The following is a 27,612-nucleotide window of genomic DNA, read 5'->3' as shown; positions in this document are numbered from 1 at the left end:
AAGCTTTCCCCCTAAGATCAGGAATGAAACAAGGATGCCCAGAATCACCACAGTTGTTTCCAGAGGACAATGAAATAAATGGCATTCAAATTGGAAAGTAAGAAGTAAAACTTTCATTATTTGCAGGTGACATGACACTATACTTGGAAAATCCTGAGGAATATACAGCAAAGTTACTTGAGCTAATAACCAAATTCAGCAAGGTGGCAGAATATAAAATTAATGTGCAAAAATCAGTAATGTTTCTATACACAAGCAATGACCTAACTGAAGAGTCAGTTAAGGAAAAAATTCCATTCAAAATATCAACTGAGTGAATCAAGTACTTTGGAATGAACTTAACTAGGGAGGTAAAGGATAGAAAACTATATAATATTGCTAAAAGAAATCAAAGAAGATCTAAATAGATGGAAAGACATTCCCTGCTCATGGATAGGATATAGTTAAGATGTCAATTCTACCCAAAATGATCTACAGATTCACACACAGTGCCAATCAAAATTCTAACAACCTACTTTGAAAACTTGGAAAAGCTAGTTACCAAGTTCATTTGGAAGGGAACGAGACCCTGAATAACTAAAAGCATCCTAAAAAAGAACAAAGTGGGAGGATTAACACTCTCTGATTTCAAAACTTATTATAAAGCCACAGTGGTCAAAACAGCATGGTACAGGCACTAAGATAGAAATATTGACCAATGGAATCGAATCGAGAGTGCAGAAATAGACCACCAAATCTATGGTCAACTGATATTTGACAAGCCCCCAAATCCATTGAACTGGGACAAAACAGTCTTTTCAACAAATGTGCATGGGAGAACTGGATATCAATAGCCAAAATAATGAAACAGGACCCTTACCTTACTCCCATAGAAAAATTAACTCAAAGGGAATCAAACACCTAAATTAAGAACTAGCACCATAAAACTTCTAGAAGAAAACATAGGGAAACAGCTTTAAGACCTAGTAATAGGAGGTAGTTGCCTAAACTTTACACCCAAAGCACAAGCAACAAAAGAAAAAATAGATAGATGTGAACTCCTGAAAACCAAATACTTCTGTACCTCAAAAGAATTTGTCAAAAAGGTGAAGAGGCAGCTAACTCAGTAAGAGAAAATATTTGGAAATCACATATCTGATAAACATTTGATGTCCTGTATACATAAAGAAATCATACAATTCAACAACAAAAGAACAAACAATCTAATTATAAAATGGGCTTAATCTCCAGTATTTTCAAGCAGCTAGAAGTAAAAACCTAAAATTGTGGAATTGTAACCCATCCCAAACTCTGAAATCTGTTCTACATCTAATTATGATGCTGTGCTTTGAAATTTACTGCTTTTTTGTATATATGTTATTTTTCACACAAAAAAGAAAAAAAAGTGAATTGTGCTGATAAAAAACTATTTCTTCTAGCATCCAGTGTTCTGGAGCAGCTAGAAGGAAAAATCTGAGATGATGGTATGGTATCCAAACTCTTGGATCTGTCCTGTAAGTACTTGTTGAAGAGTGTTTTGAAAACTATGCTTTTTCCCTTCTTTGCTTTGTATATATGTTATATCATACAACTTAAAAAATTAAAAAAAAAAAACACCTTGTGACTAAACTTCACTTGTACCCATTTATCCAGTTTTCAACTTTAAAATATTATGATAATCAGTGACAGTTCCTAATGATTATTATTGTAGTTTTGGGTCAGCCCAGAACTAACCCACCCCATGTGCAAAGCTATTTTGATTTTTGAGGCTGGATCTAACCAAATGGGCTCTCCTGACATGTGCAGTAGCTTAGACTTTAACCTGTAAGTCATCTATACCTCATTAAAATACAAAAACATTATGCCCATCATCATATTAAGTCTACCATTTTCTTACATATGATCTGTGACTAAGCATAAAATCAATCAATCTGCACATGCTTAGTAATTAGAGCACATCTAATTACATTATCTGGGACCATTATGCTCATTATCCTAAAACCTAACTATCTTTATTTTTTTCCTGCCCATGCTTTAACACTATAAAACTATCAAATTACTGCAGCTTTAGGAGACAGATTTTGGGCCTGATTGGCCATCTGATTTCCTGTTTTGTGCTTAGCAATAAACTCTTTCTCACTTTGAAATTCCGGTGTCTCAGGAATTGATCATTAATGCATCAGGCAAAGTATCCAGTGCCTTTGTCTGGTAACATATATGTAGAAATGGGATTTCTGGTTCTTTTGGTAACACTATATTTAACTTTCTGAGGAATCCCCAAACTGCCTTCCACAGTGGCTACACCATTTTACATTGCCATCAATGTAAAATGTAAATGAATGATTGCTCCTGTTTCTCCACATCCTTTCCAATTTTTGTTTTCTGTTTTTGTTCTAATAGTAGCCATTCTAGTGAGTGTGAAATTATATCTTATTGTGTTTTTTAAAAACTTATTCATTGATGTTTGCTGAATTCTTAATTATTCATAATTAATTCAAAAATTTAATTTGCATAAAGTTAGAAGTAGTTATAATATTCATTTCTTGTGTTCATTTGACACATCTTTGCAAACCCTTCTGATGGATTTTATAGTCTGAAACACAGAGGACAGACTTGTGAACCCAGCACTGGAATCTGCTCCTTGGTGACTTCTGTCTTATTTATTTCTCCCTTAGTGGCATAGCTTTTATTTTAATTGATGTGTATTATATATTCACATACCATATAATCACCCAAAGTGTACAATCGATAGTTCACAATATCATCATATAGCTCTGCATTTATCATCATAATTGACTTTTCTTTTTCATGAAGAATAACATATATATAAAAAGCAATAAACATCAAAGCACATTGCAACAGTTAGTTGTAGAACAGTGTCCATTTCATGTAGGTTATCTAATTTATTGCATAGAGTTTTTCACAATATCCTCTTATAGTCCTTTTTATTGAAGTTGGGTCAGTAGCACCCTTTTCATTTCTGATTTTCTTTATTTGTGTCTTATTTATTTATTTATTGTCAGTCCAGCTAAAAGTTTGTCAATTTTATTGATCATTTCAGAAACCAGCTTTTGATTTGTTGGTTCTCTTTATTGTTCTTTTTGGTTTTCTTTCATTTATCTGCACTCTAATTTTTAATATTTCTTTATTTTTGCTTTGGATTTAGTTTGCCCTTCTTTTACTATTTCTTTGAGTTTTGAGGTTAGGTCTTTGATTTGAAATCTTTCTTCCTTTTTAATGTAACAGTGCCTTTGTAATCTATTTTATTTTCATTTTCAATCACCACAAGATAGTTCCTGATTTCTTTTGTGCTCTTTAGCCCTTTGATTAAGAGTACGCTGTTTAATTTCTATATATTTGTGAAGTTTCCATTTCTCTCTCTGTTATTGATTTCTAGCTTCATTCCATTGTTGTTGGAGAAATGGCTTTGTATGATTTCAGTATTTTTAAATTTATTGAAACTTATTTTGTCACCTAAGATATAGTTTATTCTGGGGAATGATCTATGTGCACTCTAAGAAAATATGTATTCTATTGTTAGGTTAAGTGTTCTACATGTATCTATTAGGTCTAGTCATTTAGAGTATTGTTCAAGTCCTGTCTTTCCTTATTGATATTCTGCCAAGATGCTCCACCTATGATTGAAAGTGGTGTATTAAAGTCTCCTACTATTAATGTAGAAATTCTACTTTGTTAGTATTTATCTTATAGGTTTTGGGGCTCTACAATAGGTATTTATATATTTGTAATGATTACATCTTCTTGTTAAATTGACCCCTTTATCAACTTATAATAATCACCTTTGTATCTCATAAATGTTTTTGACTTAAAATCTATTTCATCTGATATTACTATAGGTAACTTTCTTTTGATTACTACTTGCTTGGTATATATTTTTTCCATCCCTTCACTTTCCATCTACTTGTATCTTTAAATTTTAGGTGAGTGTATTTCAGACAATATATAGTTAGGTCATGCTTTTTTATCCATTCTGCTGTTCTCTGCCTTTTGAGTGTAGAGTTTAATGCATTTGCTTTATATATATCTTTGTAGTTATTTTTCTAAAGCTATAGATTTTGCATTACTTTTTTACTTTTTATATATTTTTATTTTAGCACCTGTAGGAAGTACGGAGTGGAGTTACATACCCGTACAACAGTACTGGTATTTATAATTACCCAAATGGTTCTTTATCAGAGGTTTTTATTTCTTTATGTCTAGTGTCCTTTCTTTTCAATCTAAAGAGCTTCTTTGAGCATTGCTTGTAGAATAAGTCTTGTGATGAATTCCTTCAGCTATTGTTTGTCTTGGAATGCCTTAATCTCTCCCCTTATTGAAAGAAAATCTCATAAGACATAAAATTCTTGGTAGGTAGTTGTTTTCATTCCACACTTTAAGTGTTTCAACCCACTGACTTCTTTTTTTTTTTTTTTTTAAAGGAAAGACAGAGAGAAGGAAGGAAGGATAGAAGGAAGGAAGGAAGGAAGAAAGGGAAACATTTTTAAACATTTTCTTGTTTTATTGTATTTTGTTTTTCCGTTTTTTGTTACATGGGCTGGGGCCGGGAATCGAACCGAGGTCCTCCGGCATAGCAGGCAAGCACTTTGCCCGCTGAGCCACCGCGGCCCGCCCCCCACTGACTTCTTGATTCCATAGTTTCTGATGAGATATTGACACTCAATTTAATTGGGACTCCTGTATACATTACATACTATTTTTTCTTGCAGCTTTTGGAACTTTTTCCTTGAATTCAACAGTTTGACCAGTATGTGAAGGGGTATATTTTTCTTCATATTTATCCTATTTGGTGTTCTCTGGGCTTCTTGGATGTGCGGATTCACATCTTTTGTTAAATTTGGAAAGTTCTCTGTTATTATTTCTTTGAATACTCCTTCTGCCCCTTTCACTCTTTTTTGCTTCTTCTGGGATTCCCATAATGTCTATATTGGTACCCTTGAGGGTGTCCCAAAGGTTTCTTAGACTATTTTCACTTTTAATACTTCTTTTAACTTTCCAATTCTTAGCCTCACTCATTTCAATAGTCTTGTTCTAGAGTTCACTGATTCTTTTTTTCTGCCAGCTCCAATCATTGTTGAAACACTCCTGGGAATTTTTTATTTCTACTATTGTGGTCTTCAACTTCAGTAGTTCTGTTAGGTTCCTTTTTAAAATTTCTATTTTGTTACTAAGATTCTCATATTGTCCATTCATTGTTTTCCCGATATACTTTAGTTCTTTCTCTGTATTTTCCTTTGTCTCTTTGAGCAAACTGAAGATCATTTTCTAAGTTTTTGTTCTATATGTACACCATTTGGTATTCTTTGTTGGTGTTTTCTAGATTTTTATCTTCTTGCTTTGACCAGGCCATCATTTCCTATTTGTTCTTTTTTTTTTTTTTTTTTAAGTCTTGTGCTCTTTGTTGCATACTGTACATTTTAATGTTTAAAAATACCAACTCTGGGATTTATTTCCTGACATGTCTTTTACTTACTTTTGCATCAGCTGGTGATATGACAGAGACTTTCATGAGAGTCAGCCCACCTATCAGGAAGGTGGAATGCAGTGTCCAGGGTCCTCCTTGTCTTTTCTGTGTCTGTATTCACCTGTGCTTATGCTTGCAGTGTCTTTAGCATTCCCCTGTTTACAGTAACTTGAAAACCTCCTCTTTTTCCCAGGAGACAGACCTTCCACCTTCCTCCAGCATTTAAAACAGGTAAGCCTTTGCCCCAGTTTGTCCAACATAATAGTTTCTTACTATGCTTTCATTGTTACCTCAAGGTGCTTTATCCTGAAGAGTAAATTCTGAGAAGAGGAAAAGAAGAAGAGTTTCCCAAGTCAGTATTTCTCAGCCAGAAGAAGTCCAGGGATCTAGGAAGGGAGTCCTGACAGGCTCCTAATTGCCCTGTGTAGGGGGTCAGGAAGGGCACCAGGAACTTCTTCCATGGCTCCCCAAAAGTGTATTTTCTTGACATGCACTGGAAATGCAGCCCTTCAACTGTCACTTGTATCTTTGAGAAAGTGTAGTGTCTTTAAGTCTCCTCAGCCACTTTTGTCTTGGGCAGATTGGAATAACGGCTTCCCTCAGAGCCAGACCTTCCAGTCATCTGAAGTCACTAATCAAAACCTGTGGTCAGTGAATGGCTGTGCCCACCTTTTTTTTACTTGGGAAGTGGGCTCTTATAGATGCCTTCTGTCACCAGTAACTAGCCAGGGACCACACCCCATGATGACCTGCCATGAGAGTGTGGATTGGCTGCTGGTTATCACGGCTTGGAGAAAGCAATTTCCCAGTCTTTATCATAATTTACAGTCTTTACCATACTTTACTAGCCTCCTCCTCCCACTCTTCCCTGAATACAATACAGTATTCTACTGGATTTTGGAGTTTCAAAATAGTTGTTTCAGATATTTCCTGCCTGTTTAATAGTTGTACCAGTGGGGAAACCTAACTTAGGACCTCCCCACTCTGCCATTTTCCTATAATCCTCAAGGAAGTCCATTGTGTCTACATTATTTTTGTTGCCCATACTTTTTGTATTGAGTCTAAAAATCCTTTGCTTGCTTACAAGGTCCTGAAGATATTTCCCTATGTTCTTGTAAGAGTTTTATAGTATTAGCTTTTATATGTAGTTCCTTAATCCATTTCAAGTTAACTTTTGTATTTGGTGGGAAGTAAGTATCCAAATTTATGCCCTGTTTTTCAATCCTGGAGAAGTGACTTTATTATAGGGATTGACTTAAACAATGGAATGGTCATAAAGATTTTCCAAAATTCCAGTAGGAAGAGAAAAATTTTTGACCTCTGTTAAAATAAAAGTTAATAGCTGGTACTTTTTAAAAATTCAAATGGTATATTCTTGAACATAGATGTAAATTGAATTATCTAGTAACTAATATTTGTTGAGTACTTCTGGGGTCCAGGTTCTGTTACAAGTGCTTTACAAAACTACAATTAACCCTCTATACACACACACAATATATATACACACTACAATCATTCTCTATACAAGTAAAGAACTTTGTAGCAGTTTTGTACATTGGCTAAAGTAGATTTAAGTAAATTTTCTACCCTGATTAAGTAGAAATGTAATTCATAGCCAGATCTATCTGTTTGTCACATATTAGACAAGGTTGCCTAGTAAATGTCCCTATATTAGATTTTTAATATACCTATATGTTAGTCAGGGTTGGCTAGAGAAATAGAACCAAAAAAAGAGAGCTGTAAATATGAAATTTATAAAAGTGTCTCATGTAACTGTGGGAATAGAAGAGTCTAAAATTTGTAGGGTAGGCTGTGAGTTTTGTGGCCCCAAAGAAGGGTCTGAATGAATTCCACAAGAGAGGCTTGCTGGCTGAAGAAACAGTGAAAGAGTCTCTCTTCTCCCTTAAAATCCTTCAACTTATTGGGTTATCTTGTTGTGAGAGACACACCTTAGTTGATCAGAGATCTAATCAGCCACAGATGCAATCAACTCACTGATAACTTAATACACCAGACTTCCAGTTTATCAACCAACCATGAAATGACTTTGTAACAATGGTCAGGCCAGTGCTTGCCTGACCAGACAACTGGCATAATCATTTGGTCAACTTGATACAAGAACCTAACCATTACAGTCCACCCCATGTCAACTTGGCAGCTATACACGTCAACTTGAAACTTGCTTAATTTTGAAAGAGAACACAATAACAGACATATGTTTTGCCTAACAATACTCAACTGTCCTGTGTACAACTGGAAACACACTACATCTCTTCAGAATAGGATGCAAGTCCTTAGGTAACATTCACACTTGCATTTTATTTCCTATGACTTAAATACTATGACATGAATAACACAACTAAGGTCATGTGATAAGAGGAAAACAAGATATTTGCTTATTTACAAATACAGACATACTTATAACAAAATAGGGAGGAAGTATACATACAATCATTTCCTCATTTCTGTAACTGATCATGTGGCCATAGTTTATATTTATTCACCACTTTCTTCTATTACCCATTCCATGCTCCCTTTACCCTCAGCAAGCACTTCAGTTGGTCATGGTTCTTTGCTGGATGGGGTGACCCAGACCTTCATTCCTGTCTACCATTGGTAGTCCTGCCTGGATTGAACTGTTGCAGTTTTCCATTGACTTTAATCACAGAGCATGGTAGAACTAAGAGACATCATAGGGGATCTCCTGCATTCCAGGAAACCGCTTCTTTACCGCTATTGTGTGGTTACAGTCTCATTTTCCCTTGATAATCAGGATCAACCACCCCAGACAGAACAGTAACCCATCTTGTGCCTGTTAACTCAGCAGCATGAGAAGCTCAAAGTGGCCAGGTGGTAATCTTAATTTCCAGTTCAATGGAATCATTGTTGTGTCTCCTGGAAGGAGCATTCTTCCTTTTGGAACTAAGACCTGTAAAACAGCAGAACTTAAGATTTCGGGGATAGAAAGCAAAAATTTTTTGAGTGGATCACTACGGGTGATAGTGAATGGTGTCACTCCCATTTCCACTCCTTGATTCTGGACCTGTGAATCCTGACTATCAGAGAAACAACCCCACAGAGTGGATGTTGATTCAGAGCATGCATAGCCTCCTGGAGAATATTGTTCCAGACCTGCAAGGTTTTGCCACCTAATTGGCATCATAATGGGGTCTTCAAAAACCCATTCTATCAAACTAGCTGCCTCTAAATGATGGGGAACATGGTAAGACCAAAGAATTCCATGAACATACACCCATTCCTGCACTTCATTTGCTGTGAAGTGGGTTTCTTGAACAGAAACCATGCTGTATGGAATATCGTGACAGTGGATAAGGTATTCTGTAAGTCCATGTATGGTAGTTTTTGCAGAAACATTGTGTGCAGGGAAGACAAACCCATATCCCGAGTATGTGTCTGTTCCAGTTAGAACAAATCACTGCCCCTTCCACAATGAGTGTTCCAATATAATCAACCTGCCACTGGGTAGCAGGCTGATCACTTTGGGGAATGGTGCCATATTGGGGACTGAGTGTGGGGTCTCCGATGCTGGCAGATTGGGCACTCAGCAGTGGCTGTAGCCAAGTCAGGCTTGGTAAATGGGAGTCCATGTTGCTGAACCCATGCATAATCTTCATTCTTACCACCATCCCCATTTTGTTCATGAGCCCATTAGTGAATGGCAGCATTGGTTGAGAAAAGAGGATGACTTGTATCCACAGGATGGGTCAATTTATCCTTTAAATGATTAAGACCTTCTTCTGCTGAAGTCACCCTTTGGAGACCCTTCACATGGGACACAAATATCTTCAAGTTCTTTGCCCACTCAGAAAGGTATATCCACATACCTCTTCCTGAGTCCTCTTTTTCACCAATTTTCCAAACATTCTCCTTCCAAGTCCCTGACCATACAACCAAATCATTAGCAATAGTCCATGAGTCAGTATATAAACACACCTCCAGCCAGCTTTCCTTCCAAGAAAAATGAACAACCAGGTATGTTGCTTGAAATTATGCCAACTGGGGGGATTTCCCCACACGACTGCCCTTTAAAGAGATCCCAGAATTGGGTTGTGTTACAGCTGTCCACTTCCAGGTGTTTCCTGCACATCCTGCAGAGCCATCTGTAAACCAGACCTGAGTTTTCTCTTCCTTGGTCAACTGGCTGTAAATAACTCACCAAGAGACCATAGCCCTGGTCTGGGAAAGAGAAGGTAATGTGGCAGGAGTGGGGCCCCTAGGCATTTGGACTATTTTGTCATATAATTTACTTGTGCCTTCAAGACCTGCTTGAGCCCTATCTTTTCATTTCCATTTTATGATGGAGTGCTGCTTTGCAAGCCCAACTTTGTGGCTTGGTGGGTCAAACAACAGCCTGGCTCATGATTGACAACTCAGGTCTCATGGTAACTTGGTGGCCCATGGTTAAGCATTCTGTCTCTACTAAGGCCCAGTAGCAGGCTACAAGCTGTTTCTCAAAAAGAGAGTAGTTGTTTGCAGTGGATGATAAGGCTTTGCTCCAAGATCTTAGGGTTTCTGTGTTTTGATTCTCTTATAGATGCCTGCCAAAAGCTCCAGACAGCATCCATACTTGCCACTGACACTTCCAGCACCATTCGATCTGCTGGATTATATGGCCCAAGTGGAATAGCAGCTTGTACAGCAGCCTGGAGTTGTCACAGAACCTTCTTTTGTTCTGGTTCTTATTCAAATCTAGCAGCTTTTCTGGTCACTCAGTTAATGGGTCAGAATAGCAAACTCAAATGAGGCATGTATTGTCTCCAAAATCCAAAGAGGCCAACTAGGTATTGTGAGATGCTTTTTTGGGGTATAGGAGGGGCCAGAAGCAACAGATTATCCTTCACCTTAGAAGGGATATCTTGACATGCCCACACCACTGGATACTTAGAAATTTCACTGAGGTGAAAGCCCCCTGTATTTTTGTTGAATGTATCTCTCACCCTCTGACACACAAATACCTTAGCAATAAGTCTAGAGTAGTTGCTACTTCTTGCTCATTAGGTCCAATCAACATGGTATCATTAATTTAAAAGACCAATGTGATGTCTTGTAGGAGGGAGAAACAATCAAGTTCCCTGCCAATAAGATTGTGACACAGGTCTGGAGAGGTCTCCTATCCATACACCTGAATAGGACAGTGAAGGTATACTGTTGGCTTTGCCAGCTGAATGCAGACTGTTTCTGATGGTCCTTACTGAAAGTTATTGAGAAAATAAGATTTGCCAGATCAATAGCTGCATGCCAGGTACCAGGTGATGTATTGATTTGATCAAGAAGTGATACCACATCTCAAATAGCAGCTGCAATTGGAGTCACCACTTGGTTAAGTTTACCATAATCTGCTGTTATCCTCCAAGTCCCATCTGTTTACTGCAAGGCCAAATAGAGCTGCAAGGGGATGCGGTGGGAATCACCACCTCTGCATCCTTCAAGTGCTTCAGAGTGGCATTCATCTCTGTAATCCTTCGAGGAATATGATATTGCTTCTAATTCACTATTTTGCTAGTTAAGGGAAGTTCTAGTGGCTTCCACTTGGCCTTTTCTACCATAATAGCCCTCACTTCATGAGTAAGAGAACTAATGTGGGGATTCTGCCAGTTGCTGAGTATGTCAATTCCAATTATACATTGTAGAACTGGTGAAATGACCACAGAATGGGTCTGGGGGCCCACCGTGAGATGACCTGAGCTAAAATTCCATCAATCACCTGACTCCATAAGCCCCTACCCTGACTGGTGGACCAAAGTGAAGTTTTTTTTTTTGTTTCCTGGAATTAGTGTCACTTCTGAGCCAGTGTCTAATAATACCCAAAATATCTGAGCATTTCCCTTTCTCCAGTGCACATCATCCTGGTAAAAGACCATAGGTCTCCTTGGGAGGGCTGTGAGGAAGGCTAACAGCATAAATTTTGAGCAGTGTAAAAAGGTCCTTCCTCAAGGATACCTGGCCCTCCCTATATTTGAGGGGCTCTGAATCTGTACAGTGTCTCAAGTCTGGGAATTGATTAAAGGACAATGACTCTCTATTTTTTTAAATTCAAATTAGACTTCTGTTCACTTGACCTAGAATTCTTCTGTTTATACAGCTCAAGCAAGAATTTAGTAGACCACCCATCTATTTTACTTCTAGGTACCCCATGATTTATTAGCTAACACTACAAGTGTCCACATGTCAGATTATTTTGACTGTTGCTTTGAGTCTGCTGCCCATTATGGTGCCATGCTCACCTTATCTGCGGTCATTAACTGGCACCACATGGCTTATGCCAACTTGGGATCCAATCATCCCCATTGTGTTTAAGGATTCCAGCTTAGTGACAGCAGTTCCCACAGTAATGTCTGACCTAAACAGAAGGGTGACTATAGAGCTCTTCAGAGTTGGTGGTGCTAGTCTCACAAATTTATTTCTCAAGATTCTGGTGAAAGATGTGTCCTCTGGACATTCCTTTGGTGTGTAAGCAGGTCTTCCATGATAAATCTGCCCCTATATTCCAATCTCTATAAGCCTCTGGATCCCCTCATTTACATTTTACTAGAGCAATTCCGGTGTTTCGAACTCAGGTAGTGTCAACCAGCTTTTGATCAGTATTTCAGTCAACCATACAAACCAACTATTAATGCCCTTTCTAACCCCTTGAGCTACAACCCTGAATGTAGAATCTCTGCTTAGTGGACCTGTATCAATAAATTCAGCTTGATCCAACTTTGTATTCCTTCTACCATTATCCCACACCCTTAATATTCATTCCCACACATATTTCCCTGATTTCTGTCTCTATGGGTTGGAAAACTCATGCAGTTCTTTTGGGGCATAACATACCTCCTCATGGCATATTTTGTACCTCACTTTTCAGGGTCTGCTGGGACTTTAGTTGTAGATCTTGAAGATAATAGGGGTGATGGTGGTAGGTCATGAAAAGAAATAGAAGTGTCTTTCAAGCCAATTATCTCAGGGCCTTCCATTGCAGTTTCATCTGGTGAAACAGGATTAGTAGCTCCAGACAGAGGACTGAGGGCTGTTTCCGCAGGAGAGGTGGTTACAGGGTCAGCAGGCAGTAAAGGGCTAATCTTGTTAGATGGTGGTTGGATGATAAACTCCTTGAGGAGACTGGAGTCCAAGAAGCTGTTTCCTCAAGGCTGTCCATTGCAGATCTAGCAAAGGCTCTATAGATTCCAGGTCTCCCATCTCCCCATTGCCATCAATATCAAGCCATATATTACTACCCCACATTTCAGGACCCAATTTTTTTCTAATAACAGCCCTTTAACAGCAGACACTCTGCAAGGTTGAGATTTTAGTTTACATTGTAAATCTGCTACTCCCACAATGAGGCTTCATAACTGGTTTTCAGAGATCTCAAGTATGATACCACAGGAAATAATATTTTCTTTCAGGGCATACATGGAAACTTTTACATTGTTCATACAGTGCTTAAGGTGCAAGCTTGAAGACTTCAGCTCATCCCTTTCTGTCATCACTGTATTCAGCATATCTTACAACAACCAGTCAACATTGTATCCCTCTTAATTTTACTAAACTCTGTAAAGATGTCAAAAACATTATTACCCAGAGCCTTGCATCATATAAACATACATCAGGTATATGCTTTTATGAATCTAATCTGTTGATTCTGTTTTTCTAGAGAACCCTAAGTAATACAGCTTGGTACCAGGAGTGGTTCTTAAGAAACAGAATCTTAAAAATGGGTTTTTATGAATGGTTATCTACTCTCATAGATAGACACTCAAAGGCACTAAGGACTCTGATTCCCATAATCAGAATGACATTCCCAATTCATGGAGTGAGTTGGCAAAAGAGATAGTCAAAATATCACCATTTGATTCTCCTAATGCTTCACTTGTACAAAGCCAGGCTCTGGGGAAGAAAGTTTTTGACACCTTTACAGAGTTTTGTGGAAATAAGACATATAGAGATGTTGGCTGGTTGTTGTTAGATACATTGGCTACATCAAGGAGTGAAAAGGATGGGCTTAAGGTTTCAAATGAGAAGCTTAAGCGCTGTCTGACAAATGTAGACATTTCTATGAGTATCCTGAAGGAAAATCTTATTTCCTGTAGCTGTAGACTTGAGATCTCTGAAAATCAGACGCAGAATCTTATTGTTAGAGTAGCAACTTTACAACATAAACTGAAATCTCAATGTTGCATGGTGTCTGCCGTCAAAGTGAGGGCATTGATTGGAAAGGAGTGGGACCCTGAAAAATGGGATGGTGGCATATGGACAGATAATGATGTTGGGGGTGAGGTTGAAACCCTAGGTCATGATGAGTCTTCTCTAGATAACCCTGTAATAGTTTGCCCTGAGGACATAACTGCCCCACCTCCAGCCTGCCTTGAGAAGTTGGCCACCCAACCTCCTCCTGAAGGGATTAGCCCTAGAGTGATTAATCCTGTTTCACCAGATGAAACTACAAAGGAAGGCCCTGAAGCAAATGGCTTGGAAGATATTTCTAATTCTTTTCATGACCCACCCCCACTACCCCTCATTTCTTTCAGACCTATAACTAGACTAAAGTCCCAACAGGCCCCTAAAGGTGAGGTACAAAGTATCACACATGAGGAGGTACATTTTACTCCAAAAGAACTGTGTGAGTTTTCCAATTTATATAGACAGAAATCAGGGGAATATCTGTGGCAATGGATTTTATGAGTGTGGGATAATAGCGAGAGGATATATGGCTGAATCAGGCTGAATTTATTGATATGGGCCCAAGAAGCAGAGATTCTGTATTCAATGTTATAGCATGATGGGTTAGAAAAGGTATTAACATTTTGTTAGGGTGGTTGGTTGAAACATGGATCAAAAGGTGGCCAACATTACCTGAGGTTGAAATGCCAGAACTGCCCTGGTATAATGTAGATAAGGGGATCCAGAGGCTTAGAGAGATTGGAATGTTATAGTGGATTTATCATGCAAAACCTGTTCTTACACCTCAGCAATGTCTAGAGAATGCACCTTTTACCAGAACAGTGAGAAATAAATTTGTGAGACTAGCACCATCATCCCTGAACAGCTCTGTGGTTGCACTTCTCTGTAGGTCAGATATTATTACTGTGGGAACTGCTGTCACTGAGCTGGAATCCTTAAACACAATAGGGATGACGGGATGCTGAGTTGGCAGAAGCAAGGAGGCAGCACTTAATCGCCAAAGACAGGCATGGCTATTATAGTAGACAGCAAACTCAAAGCAGGCATCAAAATTATATGACTCACAGAGATTTGTGGCATTGGTTAGTAAATCATGGGGTACCTCGAAATACAATAGAAGGGCAGTCGACTAAATTCTTGTCCGAGCTGTATAAACAAAAGAGTTCTAGGTCAAGTGAACAGAAGTCTAACCCGAATTACGAAAACACAGAGTCACTGTCTCTTAATCAATTTCCAGACTTCAAACAGTTTACAGACCCAGAGTCCCTTGAATGAAAGGGAGGCCAGGCCTCTTTGGGGGGAGAACCCTGTTACATTGCCACAAATTAATACTGTTAATCTTTCTCAAGCCTTCCCCAAGGAGACCGACAGCCTTTTACCAGGATAACTGTGCACTGGGGAAAAGGAAATCATCAGATATTTTGGGGATTATTAGATACTAGTTCAGAAGTGACATTAATTCTTGGGGATGCAAAATATCACTCTGGTACACAGACAGAGTGGGGCTAATGGAGGCCAGGTGATCAATGGAGTTTTAGCTCAGTCCGTGTCACAGTGGGTCCAGTGGGTCCCTGGACCCATTCTGTAGTTATTTCCCCAGTTCCACAATGTTTAATTGGTATAGACATACTGAACAACTGGCAGAATCCCCACATTGTCTCTCCAGCTTGTGCAGTGAGGGCTATTATGGTGGGAAAGGCCAAGTGAAAACCACTAAAACTGCCCCTACCGAGTAAAATAGTAAATCAGAAGCAATATCATATTCCTGGAGGGATTGTAGACATTACTGTCACTATCAAGGGCTTGAAGGATGCAGGGGTGACGATTCCCACCACATCCCCATTAAATTCTCCTATTTGGCCTGTGTAGAAAACAAGTGGGTCTTGTAGAATGACAGTGGATTATTGTAAGCTCAACCAGGTGGTAACTCCAATTGCAGCTGCTGTTCCAGATGTGGTATCATTGCTTGACAAATCAATACATCCCCTGGTACCTGGTATATAGTTATTGATCTGGCAAATGCTTTTTTCTCAATAGCTATTAGTAAGGACCACCAGAAACAGTTTGCTTTCAGCTGGCAAGATCAGTAATATACTTTCACTGTCCTACCTCAGGGGTATATGAACTCTCCAACCCTATGTCATAATCTTGTCTGCAGGAAAGTTGATCATTTCTTCCTCCCACAAGACATCACACTGGTCCATTATATGGCTGATATCATGTTGATTGGACCTAGTGAGCCAGAAGTAGCAACCACTCTAGACTTATTGGTAATGCATTTGTGTGTCAGAGGATGGGAGATAAATCCAACAAAAATACAGGGGCCTTCCATCTCAGTGAAATTTCTAGGTGTCCTGTGGTGTAGGGAATGCCAAGATATCCCTTCTAAAGTGAAGGAGAAGTTGCTGCATCTGGCCCCTCCTATGACCAAAAAAGAGGCACAATGCCTAGTTGGTCCCTTTGGATTTTGGCAACAACATATTCCTCATTTGGGTGTGCTACTCCGGTACCTTTATTGAGTGACCAGAAAAGCTGCTAATTTTGAGTAGGAACCTGAACAAGAGGAGGCTCTGTGACAGGTCCAGGGTGCTGTACAAGCTGCTCGGACCATATGATCTAGCAGATCCAATGGTGCTGGAAGTGTCAGTGTCAAATAGAGATGCTGTTTGGAGCCTTTGGCAGGCCCCTATAAGAGAATCACAACGCTGACCCTCAGAATTTTGGAGCAAAGCCTTACCATCTGCTGCAGATAACTACTCTACTTTTGAGAAACAGCTTTTGTCCTGCTACTGGGCCTTAGTAGAAACTGAATGCTTAACCATGGGCCACCAAGTTACCAAGACATCCGAGTTGCCTATCATGAGCTGGGTGTTGTCTGACCCACCAGGCCATAAAGTTGGGCATGTGCAACAGCACTCCATCCTAAGATGGAAATGGTACCTACAAGATAGGGCCAGAGCAGGTCCTTAAGGCATAAGTAAGTTACATGAGGAAATGGCCCAAATGCCCCTTGTCTCTACTCCTGCCACATTGCCTTCTCTTTCCCAGATCAGAGCTATGGCCTCTTGGTGAATTCCTTACAGTAAATTGACTGAGGAAGAGAAAACTTGGGTCTGGTTTACAGATGGTTCAGCACGATATGCAGGTACCACTTGAAAATGGACAGCTGCAGCACTACGATTGCTTTCTGGGGTGTCCTTGAAGGTTGTGGTGAGGGGAAATCCTCCCAGTGGGCAGAATTTCGAGCAGTGCACCTGATTGTTCATTTTGCTTGGAAGTAGAGCTGGCCAGAGGTGTGTTTGTATACTGACTCATGAGCTGTTGCTAATGGTTTGGCTGGATGGTCAGGAACTTGGAGAGACCATAATTGGAAAATTGGTGACAAAGAGGTCTGGGGAAGAGGTGTGTGGATAGATCTTTCTCAGTGGGTTAAAAACATGAAGATGTTTGTGTCCCATGTGAATGAACACCAGAAGGTGGCTTCAGTAGAGGAAGATTTTAATAATCAGGTGGATAAGATGACCTGTTTTGTGGATACCAATTAACTTCTTTCCCCAGCAACTCCTGTCATTGCCCAATGGGCTCATTAACAAAGTGGTCATGCTGGTAGGGATGGAGGTTATGCATGGGTTCAGCAACATGGACTTCCACTCCCCAAGGCTGATCTGGCTTCAGCCACTGCTGAGTTCCCGGTCTGCCAGCAGCAGAGACCCATGTTCAGTCCCTGATATGACACCATTCCCCGAGGTGACCAGCTAGCTACATGGTGACACATTGATTACATTTGAACACTCCTTTCATGGAAAAGACAGTGATTTGTTCTAACTGGAATAGATACATTTGGTTTGCTTTCCTTGCCTGCAATGCTTCTGCCAAAATGACCATCCATGGACTTACAGAATGCCTTTCCATCATCATGGTATTCCACATAGCAGTGTTTCTGATCAAGGAACACACTTCACAGCAAATGAAGTGTGAGAATGGGCACATGCTCATGGAATTCTCTGGTCTTACCATGTTCCCCACCATCCAGAAGCAGCTGGATTGATAGAATGGTGGAATGGCCTTTTGAAAACTTAGTTCTGGTGCCAACTAGGTGGCAATATCTTGAAGGGCTGGGTTAATGTTCTCCAGGAAGCTGCATATGCTCTGAATCAACATCCACTGTGTGGTGCTGTTTTCCCCATAGCCATGATCCATGGATCCAGGAAACGGGTGGAAATGGGAGTGGCACCACTCACTGTTACCCCTAGTGATCCACTAGTCAAAGTTTTGCCTCCTGTCCCTGCAATCTTGAGCTCTGCTGGTCTACAGGTTTTAGTTCCAAAAGGGCGAGGGCTTCCACCAGGAGAAACAATTATTCCATTGAACTGAAATCTAAGACTGCCTCCAGGACACTTTGGGTTACTCATGCCTCCGGATAAACAAGCCAAGAAGAGGATTACATTACTGGCTGGCATGATTGACCCTGATTATCAGGGGGAAATAGGATTGCAACTAAACAAAGGAGGTAAAGAAGAGTTTTCCTGGAATATAGGAGATTTCCTAGGGCATCTTTTGTACTATCATGTCCTGTGATTACAACCCAATCCAGGCAGGACTATCAATGGCTCTGAGACTTCAGGAATGAATGTTTGGATCACCCCATCAGGCAAAGAACCATAGCCAGCTGAAGTGCTTGCTGAGGGTGAAGGGAATATGGAGTGGGTAGTGGAAGAAAGTAGTGATAAATATTAGCTATGACCCATGATCAGTTACACAAATGAGTACTGTAATACTGTTTTGTTCATGTTGTAGTATATACGTTGTAAGGTATCAAGTTTAAGAATGAATGTTACCCAAGGACTTGCACTCTGTTCTGAGGAGATTTAATGTGTTTCCAGTTGTATGCAGGACAGTTAAGTATTGTCAGGCAAGAAAAAAATGTGTCTTTCATTGTTTTCTATTTAGAAATTAAGCATGGTTTAAGGTGTTGTATATAGCTACCAAGTTGTCATGGTCAGGTTCATGTCTCAATTTGGCCAGGTTCTGGTAACTCTTTGTCTGGTTGGGCAAGTGCTGGCCTGTTTCTTGCTATGAGGACATTTCATAGAATTAAATCATGATCATGTTGGCTGCATCCACTGCTGAATCCATTTGTAATCAGCCAAGGGGAGCGTCTTTTGCAATAAATGATATTTAATCTAATTAATGAAAGGCTTTTAAGGAGGATTCAGAAGAGACAGCTTCTCTTCTCTTTCTTCTCCCCAGCCTCTCCTGTGGAGTTTGTCTAGCCTTTCCATTGAAGTCATCAGCTTCACAGCCTGTCATAGGGATTTTGAATTCTATGTTCCCATGGTTATGTGAGGCATTTTTATAAATTTTATATTTACAGATATTTTCTTTTGATCCTGTTTCTCTAGAGAACCCTAACTAATACAGCGGGCTACCTTTAACATGCCATTGCTTGGTAATTCTGAGAATAGGAATTCCATAGGTGTTTTAGTGAATTATCATAAAAATATTTTCAACTGTAAAACATTATAATAACAATCAATAATAATTTTCAAGGAAATCATTAAAATTTCATCTACCAGGCAAAATTTAGCTGTTGAAAATCTTTATTCTTAGCGCTAGGTCTTTAATTTCCTTAAATGAGAAATTGCTTCAAGATAAGTAAGCACTGCATAGTACACTTTGAAACTCAATGAGAAGAAAATGAGAAGAATTCAGAGTGGCTCATGCACTGTGACAGAATTTAGCTATTTATTTATTTTTTATTATAAGGGAGAGTTCATAAGGGAAACATGTTGAAATAAAAATACTCACGGTCCTGTGACGTACAACTACAATAGGTGAAATAGCAAGGCTCAGGTCAAAAGTCCCAATGGTATGCAACAATTGTAAGTTGTTACTTCCTCACATGAACCCCTAGAATCATCTTCAGAGTCTAAAATTCCTAACATGACCTATATATTTAGTCATGATATAGGCCCTGCTCATCTTTGTATCTTTATCTCCTTCCATATCCTTCTTCTTGATACTCCACCCACACCGATCCACTTATTTACCTGCCATTTCCTAGATTTGAGATGTCCCTCCATTTTGGCCTTGGTGTAATCTATTTTTTCTGATAGAACACTATTTCCCACCTACCTTCCCTTTTGGTCTCAGCTTGCTCTGTGCTCCCTTTCTTCTTAAACTTACATTCAGAATTATTCCACAAGAAGAGAATTACTTCTTTACTTGTTTATCTTTGATATTAATCTTTGAGTGCCTCTTGAAAAGAAGTTCCATACTCTTTGTTACTCACCTAGTGCCTAAGATATTACCCAGCCTGCAGTAAGCACTTAAAAATGTATTTTTAATTAATGGGGCAAGCAAAGATTGCAGACCTAGCTGCAGCTGCTTGGAGGATGTTCAGTTGGTTGAAATGTCATGATATTCCAAGGGCATATTAATGTAATCTAAATGTTTATGGCCCCTACAAGTAGCCTCTGATTTTCCTTTCTACAGTCTTAAATCAGGACTAAGCACTTTCTAAGTTTTTTCACAAACACACAGACATACACACACTCATCTACTGTACAAACTTTAATGGATGCAATATGTATATATATATTGCTTTAGACACCCAGTTACCTTGGAGTTTATTTAAACTAAGAGAAAAAGTTCATTATGTTTTAATGCAATACCTAGATGGTTTTTTAAGTAACAACTGTGACAAATAGAAAGAATTAAGGAATGCTGCACTTGTGATCCATACAAAACGCCACCAACATTTTTGGTTGTACATACATTAAAGAAGTGTCTCAAATACTTTTCAAAATACTGTAGTAGCCAATACATAAAGGCACACCTTTAGGTGGGCATAAAAATGCAATTTAGAAAGGAAAAAAAATCATACTACACAATTTCTTTAAAATCTCTGAGCAAGAAAAGCAACACTGAAATTCACATACTGATTTTACACAATTTTTATACAATATCTTGACTTGAATCCAAGAGCAAAAGTTAAAACTCTTCTCCTCTATTTTTGGTAAATAATGACTGCATAGTAAGCTTAGATGACATTCCCCCTGGATTTTACCTGGAAATAGTCTTTAAATTTGTTTGTTTTTTTGTTTTTTTGTTTAAAAGAGGGCAGGTTTCACAGTTTTATATAGCTATCACCAATGTTAATATTTCTGGAGATCTCAGAAACATTCATATTCTTCACAGCTGATACAGCACAATCTGGAGCTCCTGCTAAGCCAGCCTCAGATTTCTCCAGTTTATCTCCAGTTTATTCTCCAGTTTCCAATACCACTATCCCCATCACCATTTCTGCAAGAATATTGTGAACCTTGTCTACATGGAAAATTAAATGCAGTTCACAGACATTTTCAAAACACAGGTCTAATGTTTCTACAGATACTTGAATTAGATATAAAATGCCAAGATCACTTCTGAAGAATCCACATGGAAGACAAAGTATAATGTGGTATAATGTCTATAAATTAGTTTGTTGTCAGTTCTTCCTATCAGCATCCTCCTTCTAGGAAATTACAAACATTTTCATCTCCTTTAGATATCAAATGGAAAGTCTCCTTGATGATTTGTTGCTCTGCATCTTCACTGTAAGGCTGGTAGAACTTGGAGAGCCACAGCTTCCATGTTGTTGAGATTAAGGAGGGTGTTGATCATGGCAGGTCAGGTGGGGCCTACTGGGTGGGCCCTGGGGGCCAGGATGCAGGCGAGTCTCAGGATCTTGCCAGCAGTCCTTCCCCACCCACCCTCCTACAATAATTTTTTTTAGGAGATATTTTATGGGAGTTTGATAGACACAGTTGGTTGCCTACACGATTGCCAATCTCTCAGCTTCCTTTTTTTCTTTTTCTTCTTTTTTTTTTTTTTTTAACAGAACTTCAATTTTATTCAGTCTCCTCATTCCCCATAGTGGCTGTTTTACAATCCCAAGCACCTTGCTTGCCAAGAGACTCTTTTATATGTGGACCTCTGACAAAATGCCAGCCAATGAGATATAGTGAGAAGTCAGCTAGAGGGCTTATAGGAAGGTTTTCTTGCTCATAAAAGGGACACAACGAAGGGCTGTTTCTTTTGCTTTAGTTCTTCTGTTCAGTATTTTAATTTCTAGAATGGTGCAGCCATCTTGTGGTTGGTAGTGCTTGTTTATTAGTGAGCTTCAGAGAGGGGTTATGTGTGGGGATCTGACTCTTTTGTTAGGGGATCTACATTTTACAAAAATGTAAATGTTTGTTGGATTTTGGTGACTAGGCCAGTCTGTTTTTTCTAGAGAATAATACTTCAGTCTTCTGCCTGAGCATGTAAGGCTAAGTGCTATAATTTTAGCAGCCAAGCAAGATAAGGATCTTGTTATTTTCCTGTCCTCTGCTTTCTCTCTTGTCCTTGAGTTTAGAATTAACCCAGTTCCATGAATGAATAGGAAACCTCTTGTCTTTTGCAGATAGTTGAGGAGAGGAGATCACTAATTATGTGAAATAGAGAGTATAGTGGGAAATACAGATTTATAATTGTTCCTCTGTAGGTAGGTAGTTTCTGTTTCTCCACTTTGCTAAAGCAGTTACTTTTTATATCTCTACTTTACAGCTTCCAAAATTGGGATGATATAGTTTGTCTTGTATCTTGTTCTCCTATTAACTTTTTATTTGTGGATTTTTTTTTATTCCTTCATGGATGTTTTAGTTGATTTTCAGGAATAGGTAGGAGAAATGTGTGCTCTAATTCTACCATGTTTAAATAGCTCTCTTCTGCTTTAGTGTCTTACCTAATTTTTACTTCGACGGAGTTATAACTTCACTCTCTTATTTAGGTAGTTTTGAAATATGTGTTGCTGCCAATAGTCACTGTGTCAGGTTTTCAGGGATGAACCATTGAAGCTTAATAGGCAGTGCTGTGTAGAAGTTGGCATGTGGGAACTGATTGTTAATTTTTGAGAAATTTTGTGCACCAGTTATATACAAAGTCATCATTATAAGCTCTATAATCTTAAAATTAAATAAACTGTATTAAGAACAAACATAACGATAACTCAAATCTCATCACATCCTCATTATTTTACTACAAAGACTATTATCTATGTTCTTAAAGTTGGTTATATCTATTGTTTTAATAAGGTAAAAATAACACATAATGGTGTAATACTACATATCTCTTCCCAACTGTACATTCAGTGACATCACATTGAGAGCTCGAAATGAGGTGCAGTGGGAGAATTTACAACCCAGAAGTCTGCAAATGCTTTTCTCTGGAAACCTGGTTGTTAAATATTTAGAAGCATGTCACTGTTACATATCCTCTGAAATCAAGACGTTAAAGCACTCCTTACCTGTGCCCCATCAACTTTTATTTAGATCTTGTCCAGAGTATTGTGTTTTTTTTTCCATTTCCTTCCTTTCCCTCCCTCTTTTTTCTCATTCTTACCTTCCCTCTTTTTCTTTCTACCTCCTTTCCTTCTGAAATGACTCTATGTGCTGGAGTTAGGCAGGCATTGGCCAATATATGTCTACAAATGGTTGGACTGCCTGGAACCAGAGCATTACTGTTTTTTCTGCGTCTGCTCCCCTTCTTCTAAGTCAGCACTGCTTAGAATCAAGGAAGAATACCATTGCCCTTTGCACACGGCCAAGTCCTGGTTTTACTCTCCAAGGTCACCTAGCATATTTGTGTCAGTTTGCCTATTCTCCCTTTGGGTTCTCATCTCTTCTCACTGGCTCATATTTATTGAGCCTGAATCTTCTTCCAGCAGGGCAGAGAAAAATGAGGAAGCATTTCATACATTTTTAGGCAAATCCTGCTTCAATCACAGGACAGAATGAAACTACATCTATATGTCTTTTAAAGAGCCTTCCTCTGCCAAATTGTATATGATTAATTTGTAAGTTTTATTTTATGACATAAACATAGTAATCACTTTTCTGGGTGATCTCTCCAAAGCTTGATACATTATTATTATTATTTTTAAATTTGGATTCTGTATGGCAGGGGTCATATTTCATTCTTTTTCCATGTGAGTATCCCCTTATTGCAGCACATTTTGCTGAATCTTTGTTTCGTTTGCTTTTTCATTTGCTTGTTTGCTTGTTTGTTTGTTTGGGAAGTGCATGGGCTGGGGATACATTACTTTTTTTAAAAAGCAGTTTTACTGAGATATAGTCACTTGCCATACAATCTATCCAAAGAATGCAGATGGTGGTTTTTAGTATAATTACAGAGTTGTGTATTCATTACCACAATCAACTTTAGAACATTTTCATTATTCAAAAAGAAAAATCCCATACCCCTTAGCAGTCACATCTCTCAAACCCTCTATCCTTCCCCAACCCTACATAGTCACTAATCTAATTCTATCTCTATAGATTTATTTATATTTACATTTTATACAAATGGAATCATACCATATTTAGTAACTTGTGTCTGGTTTCTTTTGCTTAGCACAATGCTTATTATTATTATAATTTAATTTGGAGAAGTTGTAGATTCATTCAAAAGCCATGTAAAAAATACAGCACTCCCAAATACCCCTTTATTGTTGACACTGCATTGGTGTGATATCTTTGTTACAATTGATGAAAGAATATTAAAATATTACTAACTATGGTTCATAGTTTGCATTGGTACATTTCCCCTTATATCACCCTATTTTTAGCACCTTGTAATAATGATATGCATTTGCTATAGTTCATGAAAGAAAATTCTTATATTTGTACTATTAACCACAGTCATCAGCCACAACAGGTTCATTGTGTGATACAGTTCCATGTTTCAACCTCTTGCTTTCCTTCTAGTAACATATTCAACCACATTCACGCACATAATTCACTTCTATTAATTACATTCACAATAATGCGCTAGAATCACCACTATCCATTTCCAAACATTTATAATCAACCAAATTAGAAATTCTGTACAAATTAAGCATCAGTTTCCTATTCTCCACCCCCATTCTATCTCCTGGTAACCTCTATTCTAAATTCTAACTTTATGAGTTTGCTTATTATAATTTGTTCATATTAGTGAGATTATATAATATTTGTCCTTTTGTGTTTGGATTATTTCACTCTAAATAATGTCTTTAAGTTTTGCTCATGTTGTCAGGTGCACCAGGACTCCATTCCTTCTTACAGCTAAATAATATTCTATTGTATGGATATAGAAAATTTTGTTTTTTCATTCCTCAGTTGATGGACACTTGGGTTGGTTACATCTTTTGGCAATGCGAATAATGCCACTATAAACATGAGTGTGCAAATGTTTCTTCACATCCTTGTTTTCAGTTATTCTGGATATATGCTTAAAGGTGGGATTGTCAGATCATATGGCAATTCTATACTTAGCTTCCTGAGGAACCACCAAACTCTCTTCCACAGCGGCTGTACCATTTTATGTTCCCACTAACAGTGAATGAGGGTTCACCTTTCTTCACATGCTTTCCAATAGCTGTTCTTTTTTAAATTTTTTAAATAATGGCTATTCTAATAGGCGTGAAATGATAACTCATTTTGGTTTTGATTTGCATTTCCTTAACAGGCAGCAGTGTTGAGCATCTTTTCATGTGCTTTTAGCTGTTCATATTTACTCTTTGGAAAAAATATCTACTGAAGTCTTGATTTGATCCATTGGTCAATGTATCTATTTTTATGCCAATACCATGTTGTTTTGACCATTGTAGCTTTGTAACATGTTTCAAAGTTAGGAAGTATGAGTCCTCTGACTTTGTTCTTTCTTTTCAAGATGTTTTTGGCTATTCAGAGCTCCTTATCCTTTTTAACAAATTTGATAATTTGCTTTTCCATTTCTGCAGTACAGGCTGTTGGGCTTTTGATTGGGATTGCATTGAAGCTGTAAATCAATTTGGGTAGAATTTATATCTTAATATTTAGTCTACCAACACATGAACATGGAAAGTCCTTCCTTTGTTTAGTTCTTCTTTGATTTCTTTTAGCAATGTTTTGTAGTTTTCTACAAATCCTTTACATCATTGGTTAAACTTAATTCCTAGATATTTGTTTCTCTTAGTTTGCTCTTTTAAATGGTTTTCTTCTTGATTTCCTCCTCAGATGGCTCATTATTAATGTATAGAAACACTATTGAATTTTTGAGTGTTGGTCTTGTATCCCACTTTGCTGTATTCATTTATTAGCTTTGGTAGCTTTGTGTAGTTTTTTTGGGATTTTGTGTATATGGGATCATGTCATCTGCAAGGAGTGAAAGTTTTATTTTTTCCTTTCCAATTTGGATGCCTTTCATTTCTTTTTCTTGTCTAATTGCTCTAGCTAGAACTTCTAGGGCAACGTTGAATAACAGTGGTGACAGTAAGCATCCTTGTCTTGTTCCAGATCTTAGAGTGAAAGCTTTCAGTCTTTCATGTTGAGTATAATTTAGCTGTAGTATTTTCATATATGCCTTTTAATATGTTGAGGAATTTCCTTCTTCTCTTATCTTTTGAAGTGTTTTTATCAAGAAAGAATACTTGGTTTTGTCAAATGCCTTGTCTGTGTCAATTGAGATAATCAAGTGGTTTTCCCCTTCAGTTTGTTAATGTTATATTACATTTATTGATTTTCTTGTTTTGAACCATCTTTGTGTACATTGGATAAAACCCACTTTATTGTGGTATATAATTCCTGTAATGTGCTGTTGGATTTAATTTGCAAGTATAGAAGCAAAAATCCTTCTATATTCATAACAGAAATTTGTCTGTAATCTCATTTTCTTGTAGTATCTTTACCTGGCTTTGGTATTAGGGTGATGTTGGCTTCATAGAATGAGTTGGGAATTTCAAATTTTTCATAGAACGAGTTAGGTATTTCATATTTTTAGAAGACTTTCAACAGCATTGGCATTTATTCTTCTTGGAATGATTGGTGGAATTCAACTGTGGAGTCATCTGATCCTGGGCTTTTCTTTGTTGGGAGATTTTTGATGATTGATTTATTCTATTTACTTACAATTGGTGAGTTGAGGTCTTCTATTTCTTCTAGAGTAAGTGTAGGTTGTTTGTCTGTTTTAGGAATCTTTCCATTTCATCTAGATTGACTTACAGTTGTTCAAATATTGTTATGATCCTTTTTATTTCTGTGGGATCAGTAGCAATGTCTTCTGTCTCATTTCTTCTGATTTTATTCATTTGCATCGCCTCTGTTTTTTTTCTTTGTTAGTCTAACTAAGGATTTGTCAATATTATTGTTCTTCTCAGTGAAACTGCTTTAGGTTTCATTAATTCTCTATATTTTTATTCTCAATTTCACCACTAATATTTGCTATTTCTTTCCTTCTGCTTGCTTTGGGATTATTTCATGACTCTTTTTCTGGTTCTTCCAGGTGCACAGATAGGTCTTTGATTTTAACTCTTTCCTCTTTTGTATTTTATGCATTTAGGACTGAAATTTCCCTTTTAGCCCTACCTCTCCTGTATCCCATACGTTTTTTTTTTTTAAAAATTTTTCATCTTTGTATCCCATAAGTTTTGATATGCTTTATTCTCACTTTCATTCATCTTGAAATATTTACTGACTTCCCTTGCAATTTCTTCTTTGACCCACTGATTGTTTAAGAGCATGTAGTTTAACCTTCATGTATTTGCAAATTTTCCAGTTCTCTACTTTTTATTGATTTATAGCCTCATTACATTATGGTAAGAGAAATTGCTTTGTAGAACTTCAATCTTTTAAAATATATTCAGCACTTGTTTTGTGACCCAACATATGGTATATCTTGAAGAATGTGAAAAAGATATTGTGTGTATATATATAATAATATACTATATATTAATGAGAGTGGTGGACTGATGTTCCCAACTATTATTATAGACATGTCTATTTCTCCCTTCAGTTTTGCCCCACATAAATATTTTTGATCGTCTTGTTGGATTACTCTTTTATGAATATATAATGTCCTTTTTTTGTCTCCTATAATAGTTTTTGCATTTAAAGTCTATTTTATCTATATTAGTATATTATATT

At 37.8% G+C, this 27,612-nt stretch overlaps 1 pseudogene; it reads right to left on the bottom strand.

Moving 5' to 3' along the window:
• Positions 1-20,690: 20,690 nt before the first annotated feature.
• The window catches only part of LOC143668596 (AP-3 complex subunit sigma-1 pseudogene), a 41,278-nt pseudogene continuing 34,356 nt past the window's right edge, over positions 20,691-27,612 (bottom strand).

The sequence above is a fragment of the Tamandua tetradactyla genome, chromosome 24, assembly GCF_023851605.1.
Source record: "Tamandua tetradactyla isolate mTamTet1 chromosome 24, mTamTet1.pri, whole genome shotgun sequence".
NCBI classification, from domain to species: domain Eukaryota; kingdom Metazoa; phylum Chordata; class Mammalia; order Pilosa; family Myrmecophagidae; genus Tamandua; species Tamandua tetradactyla.
Note: the sequence above shows the minus strand (reverse complement) of the source record. Positions and strands in the feature narration are given on the sequence as shown.